General features: G+C 39.6%; 1 long non-coding RNA gene across 1 annotated transcript; it reads left to right on the top strand.

Moving 5' to 3' along the window:
* Positions 1–2,700: 2,700 nt before the first annotated feature.
* LOC137174300 (uncharacterized) lies at positions 2,701–6,873 on the top strand. The gene is made up of 4 exons (XR_010925327.1): positions 2,701–3,234; positions 3,653–3,714; positions 5,861–5,977; positions 6,632–6,873. It is a non-coding gene; the product is annotated as an uncharacterized lncRNA (long non-coding RNA).
* The last annotated feature ends 369 nt before the right edge of the window (positions 6,874–7,242 follow it).

Below are 7,242 nucleotides of genomic sequence, written 5' to 3' on the forward strand. Positions count from 1 at the left end.
TTAGCCTTGCATACTGGTACGATATAACCAGACTCAATAAGGAAAATGTTTTGTTAATGAAAATAAGCCTGGAAACGAATTCCCCTCCTGCGTTCCATAAACAAACCACCAGTAGCTTTGGACGGGACCACACGCAATGCATTCTGGTTGTTGTAGGATGTTCCCCTTTAAAGCGATAGAGGAATCTATTGCCTTTTTCTCAGTTTTCTAAAGTCATATGGCACCAATTTTGAAGATAATTGCACATTTCTACTACATAGGTGACCTAAGTTTAAGAAATCATATTTACAGAAGTTAAATTCCTCCCTAAGTTCCTTGGGATAGCTCAGATCCAGAACATACATTATGCTCATCAGCAAAGCATAGCACTGTAGGATATCCCTTCCCCCAGGATTATGATTCCCTCGACCAAAATGGTTGCTGTCTTGTGGCTTCCTGTTTCAACTTTGACCAACCATATTTATTGTTGTTATAAAGTCGAATATCGACGACATTTTGAGTTCAGTCACTTTTAGAGTATCTTAAAATAAAGGGCTAATCTGACTAAACTCTTGGTTTGTTTACAAGCTTCCTGAGTGTCTGATGTGTTTTTTGCCAGTGGCCACATGACCTGAAGGGTCCAGTAGGGTACATTAGGACAGGGGGCCCATATTAAGTCAGAGCCTCACACAAGAACAGAAGAATAGTTAACAGAAAACACTGAGTGAACAGATTGTAAAGAAACCGCAATCTCCACCTCTGCAGCCCTGTGTGCCAACTTCAAAGGAGTCAGATCCATAGATCTCAGTCCAAATTGTTGACCCAACCACTGGCTCAGCAATAGATTTCAATTCCATTTATTGATCTTTTCTACATTGCCCTATAAGACTGCATGTCTTTTTGTCTTTGTCCACCTCAAAAGGTGCTACCATTGGCATTTTTATATTGACAACTTTGCTTTGATTTATTTGTATGCACAATAGCACCAGCATATTCTTCTGACTTTCCTTTGCTCTTTTACCCTAACTTATGTTGTTGTTTGGCAGCGTCCCTCTTGGCACTGGATGAAGGTGGTGAGCTGTAACAAATGACTTTACAAATGATTGGTTAAAATAATTGATTGATGGGTTGATTGATCCAATCATTGAGCTCTAATTAAAACTGGTGAACACCCAGAGGCTAAAAGCCTTGAGATCAGTAAAATACACCAGCAGATCATTTCATTGGAATCCATTGAAGACCTGAACACAGTAGTCACTGCAACCTCATGCATACTGCAGGAGTATCTTATGCAACTCCTGTATGTCTTTAAAAAGCCTTTCTTCCTCACCCCTCTTTCTTATCTGCTTGAGTTGTTCTTTGAATACCCTGCTAAAACTCAATGCAAAGTCATCGAAATAGCAGAAATAATGGAAGTAAGGGACTGAAGGAGGTGATGCAAGGCCATTTTGTGCACAACACATGAGGGAATCTGTTTCTGTATTAGTGTTACACACAAATGCCTGGGGATTGGGTAGGGATAACAATTACCTGTGGAAGGTGACACCAAAGGTAAAACTTAAGTATAAGTAAATGTAGAGTTTAGGTAGAATTTCATTTACCTTCATTATATAGGCTACATAGTCTTTGAGCTTGATAGGCTGTTTTTTTCCCCCTCAGCCACAAATTGTGGTCTTTTCCTCATGGATTTTGGGTCCAGCATTCATAGTTTACCCTTTGGATATCCACCATCAGTTAGCCAATGAGGGCTAGACGCAAATTTAAGAGAACTTTTGGGATGTTTTAGGAAAAACGGATGTGTCTTTAGCATTCGAATCAATGCTTGAGACTGGATTATCACAAGTAGTTTGACATGGTTTTTCTGTAGTTAAATGATCACCACTTTCGCTACTTGTGAGAACAAACCTTTTCATCTGTGCTGCAGACTTGTGGGTCAAGAATTTTCTCTCAGAAAACCTCTTGGACCAGCAGCAATATTTTAGTACATTTAACATGATGTAACACATGGCTGAGCCTGACATTAAAGACAACATCATAGGTTTGTTATTGGACTAAACAGTAGTTTCAGTAACAGTAAAAACAGGCTCTAAACACAGCATGACATATTATCACCTGATTAAGTTGATATGGTGAGCGTTTTAGCTAGTAGTAGCTTACTTAGCATTCAGCAGACTCAGTGCAACATTACAATTCATTTGGAGTCGTGTTTCTAGCCACCTGGTGAATAAAAGTCTAAATTCACTCTTCTTTTAGCTTTGTTTTAGTCTCTACCAACTCCTGAGAAAGATATGTTCAGAAGCTAAATGCTCCACTAGCTCTAACAGCTAGTCGCCAACTGTGTCTGTGTGTTCAGTGCTAGGTAGGTAGTGTACAGTGGGTTGATCAGAGCTTTTTTCCTGAATACAGCTTCCCGAAAACGATGAGCTAAAAGACGATAAAGCGCTATATAGAAATGAGGGCAACTGCAGAGTTGGAGATAATTCTTAGTGGGTTTTCCACTTCAAGTGACACCTTTCACATTATACATTTTAATTTTATCCATTACTAATTCATTTTAAAATAATTATTAAAACAGCTTTAAGTGTTAATGAAATGTGTTAAGTAAAGTCTGTTTACATTGTTGGAGGTATTTTCATTTTTGCTTATTTTTACCGTTTTTCACAAATATTTCAGCATAACTATGATATTTTGTAATCGCCACCCACCCCCACCCACCCCAACATCAGTTCTGCTACTGTGCATTACTGCATCATCACATAAATCACTCCAATAACCAATCCATGCAGTTTCTTATCATACACTCTGTTCCCTCCTTCCCGTCTGTGACTGGCACTCTTCCCCCCCTCCCACTTTCATTGACAGAATCTGAGGTAGACATCATGTGGTTCGTTTATTGTGTGTGTGTGTGTGTGTGTGTGTGTGTGTTTTCCCCTCAGTGAGTGTGTAATGCTTTCTCGCACTCTCTTACACACTCTACAGCCCCTCTCTGCAGGTGTCCCTCCCCGTTCTGTTTCATTCACAGCGCAGTGCCGAGCAAGATGACTCATCCTACGGTGTGAAAGACGCGAATTGCTCTCTGTGTTCATCCCAGCCCTTGGTTCTCTTCCAGTCTCCCTCGCTCTCACTGTCCTTCCCCGGCTATCCTTCACTCCTTCACACCCTCCCTCCTCTCTCCACTCCTCCCTCTCCCTACATCTATGAGGCACCGATCCATAGCTCTGCTCCGTCACATGCAGACGTTGATGGACAGGAGGAGTAAGTAGCTGCGACAAAGGAGCACATGTTATATATGCAGATAAAGCTGTCTGACAGTCACCTCATGTCACCTCACAGCAACTGACTACTACTGTACACATCACTAGATGCCTCAGTAGCAGAGCCTGGACACAGAGTCACCGTCCTGTTACTTTCACAGTTCACTTGGGTTCATTGCTGGTATGATAGAAAACTTAGAAAAATGTTAAGGAGGACAGAATTATGATCTAACATTTCATTTCAACTTTGTTTCAAGTTAAACCATTAATACATATTACTATTTTGTGAAATTGTTTCTAAACATAATTAATAGATGTATGTGACTCAGTGTTTTCAGTTTTTATTGATTTTTACTAACAAATATCCATTTTTATTCCCTTAACCCCAAATCAAATTTCAATGCTGCTAATCACTGTAGATTATAGCAAACAAGGTCCTCTTGTGACAAGGACAAGTGAGAAGAAACGAGGAGAATCACAAGTGAGTCCCATATTAGTAACAGAAGCTACAGCAATGCTAGCAGCTGTAAAGTCCACACTGCATTTTTTTTGTCTACTACAGCATACATATCTGCTCTGTAAACCACTTGTCGTGTGTTCTTTGAGAAAAAATCTTGCTGAGGCTGATGTCATTAATTTTGCAAGTATTGGACAGTAATTTTGACCTGATTATGGCACTATAGGGGAAGTCAGGGAATCACCAAATTCTGTTGGCATCATCCTCTGGGAAACCATAAATTCCTTTACAAAATTTCATGAGTTCAGTCTGGACCATCATCGCCATACCTAGAAACATAAAAACTATGTGATTCAATTTTCTCCCAGATTTTAGATGTTTTGAAATGCTATTCTCACCATTTTTCATACTCTAAAACCGAGCTCAATATTGAAACATGCAATAATGTTGATACGTCCACATTTGGCTAACTGAGCTGCATAATGCATCGTGCCTAGCCAGTTAACGTTAGCTATGTTAGCTAACATTAACTGGCTAACTAATCTCACTTAAGAATATTGGCCTTTACAAAATGCTATGAGTTAGGTTTGTTTTTTTGGAGTTAGTGTCTTGCTGTGGAGCAAGATTATATTATTATATTATTATATTTCTACAGCTGCAAAACTTTATTACACATTCACAAACCATTTTACAAGCTCAAAATATTAATGACTCTTATTTGAAACCATAAGCATTCTGCACTTAAGATTCCTGAGCTCCACTGTACTTTAATTGTGTGTGTGTGTGTGTGTGTGTGTGTGTGTGTGTGTGTGTGTGTGTGAGACAAAGAGAATTTTTAATATTGTGTCGTGGATCTTAGTGGACTTTAATTCCTGTGTACGTTTGTTCTGTGGAAATGCATTGTATTGTAAGAACTAAAATGATGGATTGCCCACAAACAAAAAAACACACATGGAGATATGTACGCACACACACGCACATGCGCTATCTCTCCTCCGCCTCCTGTTTTAATAACATAAGTTCACACCAGTGCCCTTACATAAAAAGTAATATTAGATTCAGAGTATTAAACCATTCCATACCACCATATTCTTTTCTTCTTCTCCGCTCCCTTCATCTGTTTCCATTATCTCTTCCTGGATTATTCTACTACTCCTCCAATCAGACTGTTTTCACCTCCTTTCCTCCTTCACTCCGCCGTCCGCACCCATCCTCTCCCCCCAACACAGCCCCAAAAAAAACCTGCGTGCAAAAATGAATTACCTAGCTTTTTAAATTATTTTTGAAACATATTTCTTTGAGCCCAAATAGAAGCTCTGCAGGAGAAGCTTATATTCGAAAAGTGTGTGTGTGTGTGTGTGTGTGTGTGTGTGTGCGCACGAGTGCGTGTTTAGTGTCTGCAAATATATGTACGTGGACGCTCACATGTACATTTTTTTGAACACGCGCAAAAACAAACACTAATGAATGCACACACATGCACACACACACACACACACACGTGAGCTTCCTGCTCCATTCACTCCTCTCTCCTTTTGTCCCTCTCTTAGCTCAATGTCAATAAAAGATGGGACAGCACACACACTCACACACACACACACACACACACACACACACACACACGCACACACACATTGCCTCAAAGTGGAAGGACTGGGCATCCCATTAGAAATCAATTTTACCTCACCACGTGTCTTATTTCATTCACATTCTGCAGTGTGTGTGTGTGGATCTTTAACACAGTGGGTGCAAAGTGTGTGTGTTTACTTGAGGTACACGTGTTTGAGTGCAAATATATAATTGATTTGTGTGTGTGTGTGTGTGTGTGTGTGTGTGTGTGTATATCTAACTCTATCTACATCCATTTTACATGTGCAAGTATGCCGTCTTTGTTTCGTAGTGTGTGTGATGGTTATAAAGGTTGTGTGGTACATTTCTATTCATGTCAGTGAGCTCCTGTGTATGTAGAGAGGTGGATTGATAAATGAGAGAGGGATGGATGGAGGAGATTTCACAATCTTCTCCTAAATGTACAACACACGCGTGCGCACAGACACACACGCACACACACACACAGGTATGATTCAGCAGGTCCTATTAAACTAAGTGCAATAATAAATACAGTTCTGTTGTAGAATTATTCATGTCTTCTGTCTTCTCCTGGCCTGAGTGGTCCATGTAGGAGGAGAAAAGGGCAAAGAGAGGAAGGGAGGCTAATCACTGAATGAAGAAAGGATGATGGCAGCAGGTTAGCCTGCGGGCAAAGAGGATGACTGACAGCTGAAAGGTTATTAGTTCAGTCTGGTGATGTGGTACCGCTATGAGGGGGAGAATGGCGTGTGTCCATGAAGCTGGGGACCTTGTGACAGACGTACAGTATTTTAAAAAGAACAGTTAAAATTGAAGCGTCAGAAGCTGACATCCTGACTTAAAGCTCACAAAATCATGGGTGTCTACATTTCCCATAATGCAACCAATAGCATCTTTTCATCATTCACTATGCCTGGTAAACACCCATGTCTTTCAAACTGCAGTTTATCAGCTCACAGTGCGGGCTTTAAATTTGTAGTCGCCAAGGCTAAATTGAGATATCCATGAAGACATCTTTAGGTCTTATCTTCTTTGACTTGACAAAGCTCCTTCAGAGCCACAGAAGACATTATATAGTACAACTGTTCTCAAAAGAGACCCCCTCTAAGATGTGAGAGAAAAATACACAATGCTATTAATTACATGCATGTGTTTTCTATAACTTTGTTTAATCAATTTCACATGTTTAAGCAAGCAACGTATATGAGACTTGTATATGATTTATATATAGTCATTTTAGTTAGTTCATGTAGAAGACGTGATAATATCTGTGGAAGGTCAAATATGAAATATGTGTGTCTGTGAGGCCCCACATGTGGGCAGCTGTAATAACAAACCTGCTCATGTTTAGGACAATGAATCTTTTGAGATTCAACGGCTGGAACATCTTATCTCTGCTGAACAAGTAGGAAGGAGCCGGTGACATCCAGGCACCTCTAGATAAAGGACAGACATTGATGCAACTCCCAGCCAAAAGCTGGGGGAACTGAGAGCATATCCTGTTGTGTAGAGTTGTGCTTTTCAGTTTCAATAAACTACTTCTTTTTCTGTAGCACAGAAATCCTGGTTGAAGTGTCTTTATTCTTCCACGACAGAGAGACCTAATATTTATATTGGAGACAAGGAAAATTAAATTGACTTAATGGGATTTTTAAGCTTTAAATAGGTGACACAGGAGCTTCTAACCATCTGATGTATTGTTTTTCTAATATTTCAATTCTAATAGGAAACCTTGCTAAAAACCTTTACATTACACTCAAACATTTTAAACAAGTGAGTTTGTTTGTAAGTTTGTAACACATTACAATTTTTTTTTTCCAGTAATAGTAATGTAAGGGATTACAATTTGGAATTTAGTGATTATATTACACATCACATTATCACATGTGTGTTCTTAGCTGGCTTGCTAATGTTAGCCACAGCTATCCCTACCTGATGCTAGTTGAGTTCAGAATTGGAGGA

Source organism: Thunnus thynnus, chromosome 22 (genome assembly GCF_963924715.1).
Source record: "Thunnus thynnus chromosome 22, fThuThy2.1, whole genome shotgun sequence".
NCBI lineage: Eukaryota > Metazoa > Chordata > Actinopteri > Scombriformes > Scombridae > Thunnus > Thunnus thynnus.